This window comes from Phyllostomus discolor, chromosome 3, assembly GCF_004126475.2.
Source record: "Phyllostomus discolor isolate MPI-MPIP mPhyDis1 chromosome 3, mPhyDis1.pri.v3, whole genome shotgun sequence".
NCBI classification, from domain to species: domain Eukaryota; kingdom Metazoa; phylum Chordata; class Mammalia; order Chiroptera; family Phyllostomidae; genus Phyllostomus; species Phyllostomus discolor.
Window position 1 is genome coordinate 1,982,843 of NC_040905.2, and position 12,700 is coordinate 1,995,542.

The 12,700-nt window shown below is 49.9% G+C and overlaps 1 protein-coding gene and 1 long non-coding RNA gene across 2 annotated transcripts in view; one reads left to right on the forward strand and one right to left on the reverse strand.

Annotated features, from left to right (window-relative positions):
• Positions 1–12,700, forward strand: part of ARL15 (ADP ribosylation factor like GTPase 15) — a 281,488-nt gene that overhangs the window by 183,325 nt on the left and 85,463 nt on the right. The gene's annotated exons all lie outside the window — the stretch shown is intronic.
• LOC118499403 lies at positions 664–12,466 on the reverse strand. Its single transcript, XR_004901879.1, has 3 exons — positions 12,453–12,466; positions 12,052–12,056; positions 664–1,535 (listed from the first exon to the last, which is right to left on the reverse strand). It is a non-coding gene; the product is annotated as an uncharacterized LOC118499403 (long non-coding RNA).

Here is a 12,700-nt window from a genome sequence, read left to right on the forward strand (position 1 = left end):
AGCAGTGTTTAATTTTAGGGATACAAACTTTAAATATTGTGTTCCTATTTTTTTATTGCTTAGTAGGTGCAGTGCTGCTTACGACGTTAGAAAATGACTCCCCTAAAAGTAGACTGTTTTCTGGCAAATAAATTAGTTCTTCCTAAGATGCTTACATTCCCCACTGTTTTACTTACAGTTTTAATTATAAGATGCAAAGCACGAAAATACACTTCTGCTTATATATGATATAGCCTTCGTATAGATTTCCATTTAAAAAGACTTGCCACTTGGAACCTGTGTCTTTGCATCTATTGGGATGAGATACAATTACTCATTTTTAAAACCCCACCTAAAATTATTTTTGATATGTGACCTGCTGTACGAAGTGAAATGCTGCATTTATTTAACTTTGGAACTCCAATTTGTCCTGGCAAAGTGCCCTTACATTTTTTTGGCACCACTTTGACAATTCGTAATGAATTCTGGTTCTGAAAGAATTAGGTTTGTACCAGCCGGAAAACAGAGCTCAGGGTGCCCTTTCCCCGTTGGCCACGTGAAGCCGCAGTGTTCCCGGGAGCCCCACCCCCATCCACACAGAGTTCAGGCCTCCCGGGGCGAGTTCCAGGTGCTGGTCCAGCCAGGCGGCCTGCGGGAAGGGGAGCCGCATGCCCTCCATCTGCAGTGGAACCGGCCACGGAGCCGTAGAGATTGGACTGAACAGGCCTTCCGGGATTTTTAAAATAAAAAGTATTCTGACTTCATTACTAGTCTAGCTATATAAGACTGTCATGTGGTTTGTTGGCTGAATTTTATTGGTAAATTTGAAAATGTTGCAAATAATGTGTCATCACTTTAAAACATGTAATTTTCACAAGGCCTGTTTGCAGTAGTTGGGAAAATTAGATGGTTTTCTTGTATTCCCAGAATCTTTCTTATTATACCTGATCAGTATTATTTCTTCTCTTTATAAATAAGTACAGGAGACTTCAGTTAGTTTTTTAAATAGTTTATACCTCAATATTTAATGGACTTTTATTTCCTTTCTTAAATAGTAAAATTTTATAGACAAAAATATTTTCAATATAACTATACTAAAAGACATTTTATCTCTCAAATATTTTTTAATAGGCTTTATCATCCCCTGGTCTTTAGATATTTCTTAAAGGTCTACTCATGTACTAATGATGTGCTAGTTACTGATACTCTTTTGTCTAGAAGCTGAATGCAAATTTCATTTGACTCCTCTGGATCTGGAGAACGTCGGGGCTGTGTTCTCCAAGACAGTCGTGTTCACCCTTCGCTCACATTTCTGATGGCCACATACATCATAGTTATACGTGATTAACTTTGCTCTTGCCTACGGAAACCTGCTAGAAGGAGAGGTAATTTGCTCTGAAGTAATCAAGGGCTTTTTAAATTAATTTTAAAGTGAACTGCATCATCTCTCGACGGACACGTCACTTGTTCAAGCCGCGCGGGAATCTGATTACGGCGTCTGCACAGCCCTGCCCCCAGACCGTCTTCGCTTGGCCGCGCCACTGCGGTCTGGGCGGCTGCTCCGCCGCCGTCAGCCACCGACTGCGCGCCGCTCCCCTGGAGCTATCCGGGGCCCTTGCTCGCGACGGGGCAGCATGCGCTGCAACATGTCTCAGAACCGCAAATGTATTCTTTAAAATTAATTGACTGGCAGTTTTTTAACCTGTCCTGTTTCATTTGGTTTACACGTCTAACCTATGCTCTCAGGCTAAAAGTTGTTTCTGTGTAAGGCGTGCATCTGTTTCGACTTGCTAGAATTTCAGTATTTAGATTAAAACATTGAAAACTATATTGCTTTATAAGTTGTAAGCAGTTTGGTGGACATCCACCTTTTACTTTAACGAACAGCTTTGGTTTGAATACATAGGGTGTGGCCAAAGGAGGTTCCTTTCCAGTCGTGAGTACACAGAGCACAGAGTTTCTTCTTGTATTGCCATGTATCAGGTGTTGAGTTCCACCTGAACAACTGCAGACCTCCCCCCCCCCCCCGTATTTTATTCCTGGTGGCAGAAGGAATGACCCTAAATAGTTTAATATTTGATCTTCCTTGGTCTGCTGCCAGTCCGAGGATTCATGCAGTTGAGGGAGACAGGCGGAGTGTTAAGGCCCTCAGTTTGGGTGTTGCTTTTGTGACCTGTGAGTTTATTTTACCAAAGAGCTACACAGACAGTTCTGACGGCATTGAATTATCTTTGTCACACTCGTCTTAGCAGTCAGATTAATCCACAGGGAAGTGGGGTAATCCTCCAATTTCAGCCAAAACAACTGGGGCATCTTTATAGTTAATAAAACAGTGATTCTGCCCCCCCCTCCGTTTTTTGAAATAATCTGGGATAATAATGGCAAAGCAACCGAAGACCAACCTCAAAGCTCCTATTTCTCAGCAAAATTAGAATATGTTAATTAAGATGGTTTAAACGGTTATTTCTAAGGCATTTCCTTAGTAAGAGACTCAGCAACTCCTAATACTGTTTCAAGATAATGATTCCAGTTGTCAAGCAAACGGTGTCTGAGCACCGCTTGGCCAGTTTGTCACCTGCGGAGGCTGTGGAGTCCAACTTCCACAGGCAAAACACACGTGTGTGGAAACACATGCAGCCGCACCCCGAGTCCAAACGAGGCCACCAAACAAAACTTGAACCCAGACTCTCAGCTCGGTCTGGCGGCCAGCCAAGGAGACGGAGTGCCATTCACGACGAAGCGGAATTGAAAATACTAACTGTCCAGAAAAGTCAGGAAACAACACCTTCGGGGTAACTCCCATCGACCTCAAGAGTCTGGAGTTTGAATAGCTCGTTTGTGTGATTAAAGTAATAACAAACATGCCAGAGGTTTAGTTTCTGTGAAACATTAATTACCCCCAAGTTCAAGTAATGTCTTCCTTCATTCTATGGTCTCATTTGCCTTGTTAGACATTTATTCTGCTGTGGATCAGCTTCTCGTTTTTATAAAACTGTCACTGTGCCTTACTGAGCACGCCCTTGTCTAGGGGTAGTGAAGAAATAAGGAGTCAGCCAGTGCTTCATCAGACTGAAAACATTTCAAACGTCACCTTTTAAACCTTTCCCATCCTGAGGATGGGACCCTCATGCGGTCAGTCCGCAGCCCTGACGGGGACAGGGAGCAGAGGCCGGGGTCCGTCTGCTCGCAGGCCCGAGTGGCGTGGCCAGTGTGACATGGAAGGCGGCCTTCCTGCTGTCCCGCAGCAAGGCCTCTCTCGACCTCAGGAATGCCCGTGGTGTCACGTAACCGCCCACGATGAATGACTGGAATTGCACGCTTGTGTTTTTCTTACAAATTGGGCGTTTCCCTAGTTGCCCCACCTTCTTTTCCCATTCCAGCGCAACCAGCCCCAGGAAAGCGTAGCCCCGGCGCCCGTGCGACTTCTGGGGGCAGTCCCGGGTCGGGCGACGTTTGCACAGCGGGGGCATGCACTCGCACACGTGTTCTGTGAAGGTGACCGGGAAGGGCTTCTCTCTTCCACAGCCGTGGTGACGAGAACGTGTCCCTCACTGTTTCCGTCGGTGGTGCTGGGTGCAGGGCTCGTTCTGTCCAGGGATGGGGTGTTGTCGTGGGCTCGTCAGTGGTGCAGCTCGGGATAACTTCACATGAAATGACGTCTTTTCTCGGAGGAATAATTCCGCCGCAGCGGCAAGTCACAGGGGCTGCTGTCCCCGGACCCGCACCTCTAGAGCATGGCAGGACAAGGGCAGTCCTGGTTCCCCCACACGCGGGGCCTCCTGTCCAGGGCGCCCCTGCAGGAGACAGGGTGTGAGCCTTTCTCTACTGCCCCTGCCCAAATCCCCCCCGTCGTGGGACAGAGGGTCGTCTCCCCCTCTGCTTCGAACGAGTGGCCGGGATGACATTTGAGCTGTCCGCTCCGGGCGCTAGGTGGTCTTGCTTTAATGGGCTCAGCGTGGGGCCACCTCCCCAGCAGCGCGTTGAGAGGGGCTCACAGACACTAATTTGACTCCAGGTGGCCTTAACTATCTGTTTCAGCGAGCCGCCCCGATGACTGGAAAATTCCTGCTGCGGCACGAAACCCCGCTCTGGACAGCAGTGCCTCAGGAACGGAGTCGGTCCCCCGTTAGCGCAGGACAGGTCCCGCCTGCGGACCCCCGCCCAGGCTGGAGGGGCCCCTTCCATGTGCTTGTGTCCGGGAGCTCGTCATGGTCCCGGCGGCCCCCACCTCGTGTCTGTGGGCCGTGTCCACCGCCTGCAGTCGGTTTCATTCTCGGGTGGCTCCTTTGTCAAGCCCTCTTATTAAATTGACCGTGTCCCCAATCAGCCCAATTATTGTAATTTGTCAGCACTTCCTGGGGTTCCAGCTCTGTGACTCGGTTCTGATATTCAAACGAGTTTTACTTCCGTGTGGGGCTCTTTCCCTTTTAGCCCAGGGGGCGTCCATCCTTCTGCGCCTGGTTCTTTCCAGCCCCGCCGCCACCCAGCTCATGACTCATCCCTTGCCCACCCCCAGAGTCAGATCCACCCTGTTTGCCGTGCCCCGTGCAGGGTCACGGCGTCTCCCCGCCACTGCATGTCTGCCTTTCTCCCTGGAACTCTGGTTCCCTCTTCTTTGCCACGGAGCCCGCCTGCTCCCGCAGGCCCCTTGCATGTGCTGAGGGCGCCGTGGGGACGGTCTCCCCTCAGGAGTGGCTCCCCCCCCCCCCCCCCCCCCCCCCGCTCAGGGCCCTCTCACACATTTGAGTCAGCGCTTGTGACATCCCTCTGTTACAATATTTTCAAGACTAAAAAAGCCTAAGACGTGTGATTTAAACGGCTTTTTTTATTCGGAGGTTTCCTCCTCTCCAAGTTTCCATTAATGTCCTTTCTCTTAAGAAGTCGTCACAGTAACGTGGCAAATACGTTTGTCCCTGGGCCAGTCCACAGCTTTGCTTTCCTTTTACTGTAGAGTCCTTCCCCTGGCCGTGCACGGTGTCCAGCCTGCGTGTCTGAGTCTCACCCTCGGCTGGGCCGTCCTTGCGGCTCCAACCTGCGTCCCCGGGCACGTCCTCTTGATCTCCCTGGATCAAGCACGGGGCTGCCCCCTCCCATCGTCTCACTGCTCACTGAACGTGTGGCAGAAGGCGCCTGCGTGTGTGCCTGTGACAGTGCCACCTGGAGTCCCCGGGGAGGGGGACGGGGCTTCACGCACTTCTGGGTGGCGGTGGTCGTCTCTGCGAGAGCTGGGCGGGTGACCGCCCTCCAGCGCATTCCTCTAGGCACGGCGGTGGTGGCCGTCGCCGTTTGGATAAACGAACTGTTTTCCAGACAGCGTGCCAGGCTCTGGGTGAGCATGAGTTCACTCAGGCCCAACAACCCAGTGAACTGGTTCCGATTAGGACCCCGGCTTACGGCTTACGTCCAAGGAGAGTCCCGGGGTAAGTTGCCTGCGAGTCCACGTGCCGAAAGGCCGCCGCCACGCCCTGCCACCTGCACTCTGCGGGCCCAGGGAGGAGCCAGCCCGCTCTCTGCTCTCGGTGGGCTGAGTGCCAGCTACGTACTGGGCAGCACGGAACATGAAGCACCAACTGGACATGTTGGTGAAAAGCTAAAGAAACAAAAGAACAGCTTTTGGGGAACTTGGAAAATGTGGACGCTGGTGTGTTTTATTTTTACTGTTTGATCTACTAGAAAGAGCAGGGTCCTTCCCCTTTCTGGGCTAATTGAGGAGGCGAATTTCAAACGGGGACAGAGGAAACACCCCCCAGCCAGTGAGGGAGCTTCTGGGGCACTGAGGCTGTCGAGGGACTTGGTACGAACAAAGGACGGTGAAGGCATGGGACACATACCTGCAAGGTCAGTGCAAGGGACTTGACTTTGACTGAGGGCAGTTATGAGAGCTGGAAAGATTGGTCATTTGCATAATTTACTACTGCCCCCAAGTATGGCAGGGTGGTTGGTATCGGAATAAGTGTATTTTAATGTACGTATCAATGATGCCTACTTCTCAGAATGTTAAGTCCAAAATGCAGGGGATGGTTTGTTCCTGTTTGGCCTAATGGGCTATTATTTGGTGCTTTAAGAAATAGGGCCTCTACCTGGCTTGAGTGGTTCAGTGGATTGAGTACTGGCCTGTAAACCAAAGGGTCGCCTGTTCAATTCCCAGTTGGAGCACATGCCTGGGCTGTGGGCCAGGTCCCCAGTAGAGGGTGTGCAAGAGGCAAACACACATTGATGTTTCTCTCCCTCTCTTCTCCCTCCTTTCCACTCTCTCTAAAAAATAAGTATAATCTTTAAAAAAAAAAAGATAGAGCCTGTAGAACACTGAGGAGGGAAGAGTAAGGGAAACCTCCTTCTGTGGCAGATGGCCAGGTGGAGGTGGCAGCTGGTACAAGCACAGACCAAAACAGGAAAAGTAAAAATGAAACAAAATTTATCCCTCGACCAAGGGCTGGGCCACCCTTTTGTAGTTGACAATATTCCATAATTTTAAAGTTTAAAGTCCTAGTTTAGCACTGAACTTCCCTACTTTCCTGCTCTCCAGTCCGGAGGGAATTTAGGCTTGTTGATATTCACAGCGGAGCTCCCCGAGCAGAACTGATCCCCCCCCCCGGGGCAGCTCCGCCGCTCTGCGGTTGGGTCACCTGCACAGGCTGCGCGGCCTCGGGGCCCGCACCTGAGTTCCATTAAGACCGTTCAGTAAGACAGGAAGGAATCTCATGATTCGTGAGTGCCTTCAACTGGTTAAGACAAGATGAGGTGTAGGGTTTTTTTGTTTTGTTTTGCTTTTTTTTTTTTTTTTTTGGTTTCAAAAACTTTCTAGAACCGCAGCTTTATTGCTTATATTTCTGTGGCGTGGTCTAATTGCCTTTCTGCTTGACCCCAGGGTCTGTGACCACCGGGACGCGCCTTCCTTCCCAGTCTTTCCTGCTCGGCTCGGAGCGCGCTGGGCCAAACCCGCTCGAGCAAATCGTTTGAACCACCACAGGCAGACCCGTTCGTTTGAAACGAAGGGCAAGTGAGGAACGGCAGAGTGCATCCGAGTCAGTCTGCAGGGAGGCCGTATGAGACCGTAGCCAGAGAGAGAGGGGCGCTCGCTGGGGGGCCGTTTCTGTGCCTCCGGAGCTGGGGTTTGGGGGCCGATGGTCCTCACACGAGAACTCGTGTCCGGTGGGGAGATACATCTCTCGGAGCGCTGGAGAAGACTCCACACGGCAGCCTGCTGGTGACGGGTCTGCCTGCTCGTCCCAGCCCTCAGAAGCCCAGGCCCTTCCCGAGGGGGGCTCACTCCTTGTTGTTTGGGGACAGGAGCTGTTCCAGCTCTAGTGGCCCTGTGGCCGGGCCAGCTGTCGTGGGGACTGTGGACCTCAAGCCCCATGCAGCCCTCCTCTGCCCCGCTTGGCCACCTCGAGGAAGTGGGGAGTTTAACCTGCCATTGCTCGAGAAAATGTCCCGCGGCCCTCTAGATGGTCAGACTCAAAGACGGAGTGAAAGCTTACTTTCACTCTGAGACGTTTCTTATCAAGTAGACCAGTTTTTACTGTCTCTGCTGAATGTGACATTTTTTCATTTATTCACTGTATAATTATTTATTGAGCACATACTATTTGCCAAGCAGAGTTGGAACATGTTAGTGAATCTAAAAATGCTGCATAACTCTGTGACTAATAAAAAGTTTGAGGAATGGACTTAACATAAGAAATTACAACAGTTGTCTGTAACCCTGGTACTGAAAATTTGTTTATTTGGGTTTTCTTTCTTAGGGAGGGGAGTGGGGGATGATCTTGGTAGATGTTGAGATATCATAGGGAGATGGGATTTAATATTCCTGCCAAAGAGGGATGTTAAGAAATAATAAGACCTACAGTTTGAAATGTTCTATAAATATTTCTAAGAAAAAGTGCCAAGAAGATTCACACTGTCCTGATTTTTATCACAAGTAAAATATTCCCAGAAATTAATCACTCATATGAGATGACACAAGTTAGCTGAAAATTGTCAGTCTCATCCTTGTCGATTTTTTCCCTTGGGAAATGGCTTTCTCACTGATGTGCTCAAACTTTGTAATCAGGAAAGAGACCAAAGCCTGCCTGTGATGAAGGATCTCTCGCCCTAAAAAAAGGGAAAGAAAAGGAGCGGTCATCACTCGCACCGCTTTATTCCCAGGGGCCACATGCGTTCGGGGGCCCGGCGCTTTCCAGGGTCTCGGGCCCGGCCCCTGGGGATGGGACCACGAAGCATGAGAAGCCTCCTCAGGCACCTTATCACCGTAGCATCTCATGTTCAAGGTTCCAATTAATTTTAAGAAATTGAATTACATTCTCTGTTTCCTTTCAGAATCTCCCCCTCCACCAGCCATGGTGTCAGGTTTGCTGTTCTTGGCAGGGGCGGGCTGGCCGCGCTCGGCCGCCGTTTGCTCCCGCTCCTCCCCCTGTCCCTCGGAGACCGCGCGGTGGGTGCGCGGAGCCGGCAGAGACAGGAAGACACAGGTGGACTTGGGGCTGCAGCCGCCGCCCTCACGTCCCTTGGCTCCACAAAGGCAAGGGTGTGTCATGCGAACGCCATTTCCACTTAGTGGCAGGAGAAGGGGCTCTGGTGGTGGTCTGTGGGTACCGAATTAGCCTGGGGTTTAGCCCTTCCTCCCCTCTATCTTTATTGGTTTTAAGTAATATATACACATATATATATAAAGTTTATTTAAGAAAAATATGTGTATTGACATAAACATACACAGACTATAAACACACACATAACCTACCTTTTGCATTTTTTGTATTACTTCATGTTGAATCTTTCATGCAACATTTCATTTGTCAACTTCTTTAGTACCCACATATGAAAATAGTGGGTACTATTTTCCATCTTAAATCGCCTTTACAAAAGACTCTGGATTTCATGGGTTAAAATTTACTCTCAATTTATATTAGCTATAGATGGTATAGTTGTGTGTTTTTGTATATGTCTGTTTCTTGGCACCACCAAATCTCTATCCAGATCATTGAGTGACGGAGTGCTAGTATTAGCTGTTTTAGTTCAGCATGAGTGAGCAGATGCTGTTTCATAGGATTCCATGTTTCAGAGAGCACAGATACATTTCTCTTGAACGTTTGCAGAGTAACTCGTGGACTTGCTTGGGAATCCACGTTATGTACATTATTGTGTTCCTGGAAACATCATAATTACGAGAGTTGAACCATGCCAGTCCTAAAGTGACAAGTAAAATTGTATCAGATGTTAATTTTTAAACTTTATTTTAGTATGTCTTGTAGAGTTCAAAGTATTGAACTCTGGGTAAGCCCAGCTCTACAGTACACACTAGTCATACGCTAGGTCCCTAACCTTGACATAGCTGAATACTACTGGTTCGCTGTGGCGTTACTGCACATTTGCCATTGAGTTTTGTTTCAAAGCAACTACAGACCCACAAGAAGTGTCAGATGTTGTATAGAGAGCCTCTGTGTACCCTCCTCCCAGTTTCCCCAAAAGGTTGCATTTGACAAAATCATAGTATAATATCAAGACCAGGAGACTGACACGGGTGTTATGTCTATTTCTACTCTGTTTTCCCACCAGTGTAAACTTGTGTGACCACCGCGCTGTCCCCACAGAGATGCTCCCCTCTGCAGGTCGCCCTCCCCTCCCCCCTGGAGAGGCATGGGCTTCCCGCGGCAGCCACGTCACAGTCCGCTTTCCATCGTGTTCTTCCATGGACATGTCACCATGGCGTTCATCCCGCCTGCGTGTGGGTTCCATGAACGCTGTTCACAATTCCACTTTGATTGATCCGCGGTGCTTTCCATGTGCAGCTTGTCTCGTGGTCCCCACACATGCAGCTCGGGGTCTCGGTCACCGCAGTGTGCCGGCGCGGTGCACAGCGGCGGTGGGAGCCGTCTCCCCGGGTCCATTTCCTCCCCCGTTTGTGCCAGAACTGTCTTCCATATTTCCCCTATTTTGGGGGGGGCTGATTTCTTTCTGTTTTTCAGACTGGAGACTTCCTACCCTTCAGTCCTCTGCTTCTCTTAGCTTCCTTCATCCGTGAACACCATGATCTCCCCTTCATTTCTGAAGGGCATCGTGCCCAGTACAGATCTTTTCTTCCAACGGGCGGAAATGTCACGTTACTTCCCCCCGGCTCCCGTGGTTCCTGCCGAGAACTCTGCCACCGGGCAGCCCGTTTTACCCTTCGGGCGATGTCGCGTGTGGCTCGCTGCCCTCACGGTGACTGTCTGCATTTTTCAGCAGTTTAATTAGGAGGTGCCTCGGCAGGAGAGTTTATGAACTGTGTGGGGGTTCCCTCCGCTTCTTGAACATGTAGGTTTATGTCTTTTGCTGCTATTTCTTAGAAGGAGATGTGGGCCCTGTCCTCCATTTCTTTCCAGCACCCCAGGGACACGGGAGACCTTCCGTCCCTGTCCCTCAGGCCCCCGAGGGCCTCTGCGCGGCTCTCAGCCTGCGCCCCCTGTTGCTCTGCAGGCCGGGAAGCCGCCCTCACACCGCTTTACGGGGGCCGATTCCTCCTTCTGTTCTCCACGCTGCCATTCCGTCTGCTCGGAGCTTGTTTTTGACCGCTCGTGTGCTCTGATTTCAGTTACTGCAGGTTTCTGTCCTAAAGTTTATGTTTGGTTCCCGCTCCTGCTGTCTGTTCACCGCACTTTCTGATTTTTCCTTTGTTTCCAGCGTGTCCGTCGCTGCTTGTGCATGCTTTTCCAGGTGACTGAGGTGAACACCTCGTCGCAGCCTTCAGACAGCAGCGCCAGCCTGGTGTCGGTGGGTTTGATGGTCTTTCCTCGAAGTCCACCTTGGAATTTTCCTCCTTTGTGGTCCGCTAAGTGATTTTCCATGGACTCCTTGACATTTCAGCTATTAGTTCATGAGACACCGGATGTTACTGAAATCTTTGTCTAACGGGCCTTCTCTGATAACAGCTTGCCTCTTTGCCGGGGGTAGAATTTGGAAACCCAGATTTCCCAAGGAGTGTGCTTTGATCCCTGTGGGGCAGGGGTGGGAGGTCAGGCTCCCCAGACCCCTGTGACCCCACCCTGTCCCGCAGGGGCGGAGGGCGGGGGCCCCCTCTCACAGCCCTGCCTGCGGTCTCCGCCTCTGGAGGAGGTCTGCGTGCTCCCCTTCCCAGGCGCGGCCCCTGGCCCAGGCAGGGGGCCGGGGCACACCACCGTTTTTCTTGAAGACCTGTTTTTGTATTTTGGGTGGATGACTCCAAACAACTTGAATAATTCCTGTGTTTACTTTAGGAATTTTTTCAGTAATAGTTCTTTGAGATTTGAAGTTCAAGATATATTTAGTTTTTGTCAGACTAGTGTTAACAAAGGTCAAGGCTACATTTTGACTGGTAGCATCACATTTGAGAACTGCTAATTTGCTTTTCAGATGTGAGAGGAAGAGAATTGTTGTAAAGCCTGCTGTGAATGAGAGTTCAATACTTTTCTAGGTATTTTGCCAAAAACAGTGAAATTATAAGTCTGTGATTTTTTAAAGGAAGTAGTGCTCACATTCTTATTTGATTCTTCCATCGGTAACAACCCAACTAGAAATACTAGTTCTGTTCTAGCTTCATCACAGAACTAAACTCGAGTGTTTGTATGGGACTGTGCTGGCCTGGGCGACAGAATGTCATGCTCTTCCTGTCTCTCTTTTGTGTGTTAGAGACAGTTTGTTGTATTTCTGGCATTCAGTATGCATAGAAGATCTAAACATAAAATTTGTGGATCTGTAAACACAGTCAGAGGTCTAGGCAATTGAGTGATTTTTTTTTTTTATGGCTTCAATATACTCAACTGGTGTTCAGCAGGAAACTGAGGCCTGTTCAGACACCCTTCCCCCAGATGGTCAGCTTGTAGGGCAGGGCTCTGCAGACTTGCTGGGCACTGTGTTTAGTTGCTGTGAAGAGTCTCGGGTCATTTGGTAAGATAAAACTTCCAAAAGTAACAATGCAGAAAAAGAAGGAACAGGAGTTGATTACCTCCGCCTCATCACTGAGCAAACGTGGGCCCGTGGAAACCATACCTAGTGACTTACCTACCTGTGCCGTGCATGCATGTGGTCATCATTAAAGTCGCCTGTCAAACGTGAAACCGCTGCTAGTTAACAAGCCGGTGTGTTTCTCCTGTGCATTAAGGACATTATAGCCTAAAGATGTTTATCCTGTACAGGGAGTTTAGAAAGTGTTTTACGCTTATAATGACAACTTCATCGGTTTTGGAAATTAAATCTACATACATATTTTCCATCCAATTTAGTAGTGAAGATGCCAGAAACATCTCCTTGACCAAAACTTAAAGAATAAAGAACTCCAGGGCACCGAGTCAGGGAAGGCGGTGCTCTCTCCAGTTTGGCCTCCCTACGTTACCCGAGCACCGTGCCCCTGGCAGGACACACGGAGCTGGGCACCGGAGTGGGTGAGCCATTCTGGGGTCGAGCTTCTGTGTTGTTAGAGAAAAGAAAGGAAACTTCCTTACTCGATGGTCGCTTCCCACCGCCAGCTCCGGCGGCCTTGCGGCTGGCGCAGCGGGGAGGGGTGCGCCGGGGGCTCAGTGCTGGAATGTGAGTGCACGCAGGGCTCGCCTCCTTTGTTTACCGAGTCTCTTCAGGCACAGACAAAACCCGGCGCGCGGATGAATGGCAGCGTGGGGAGACACCTACATGTCTGCGCTGGAGTTTTCGGAGGTCTGAAATCCTATTTGGATCCCTTTCCCAGAGCAGGGCGCATTCATGGGCGCTCAGC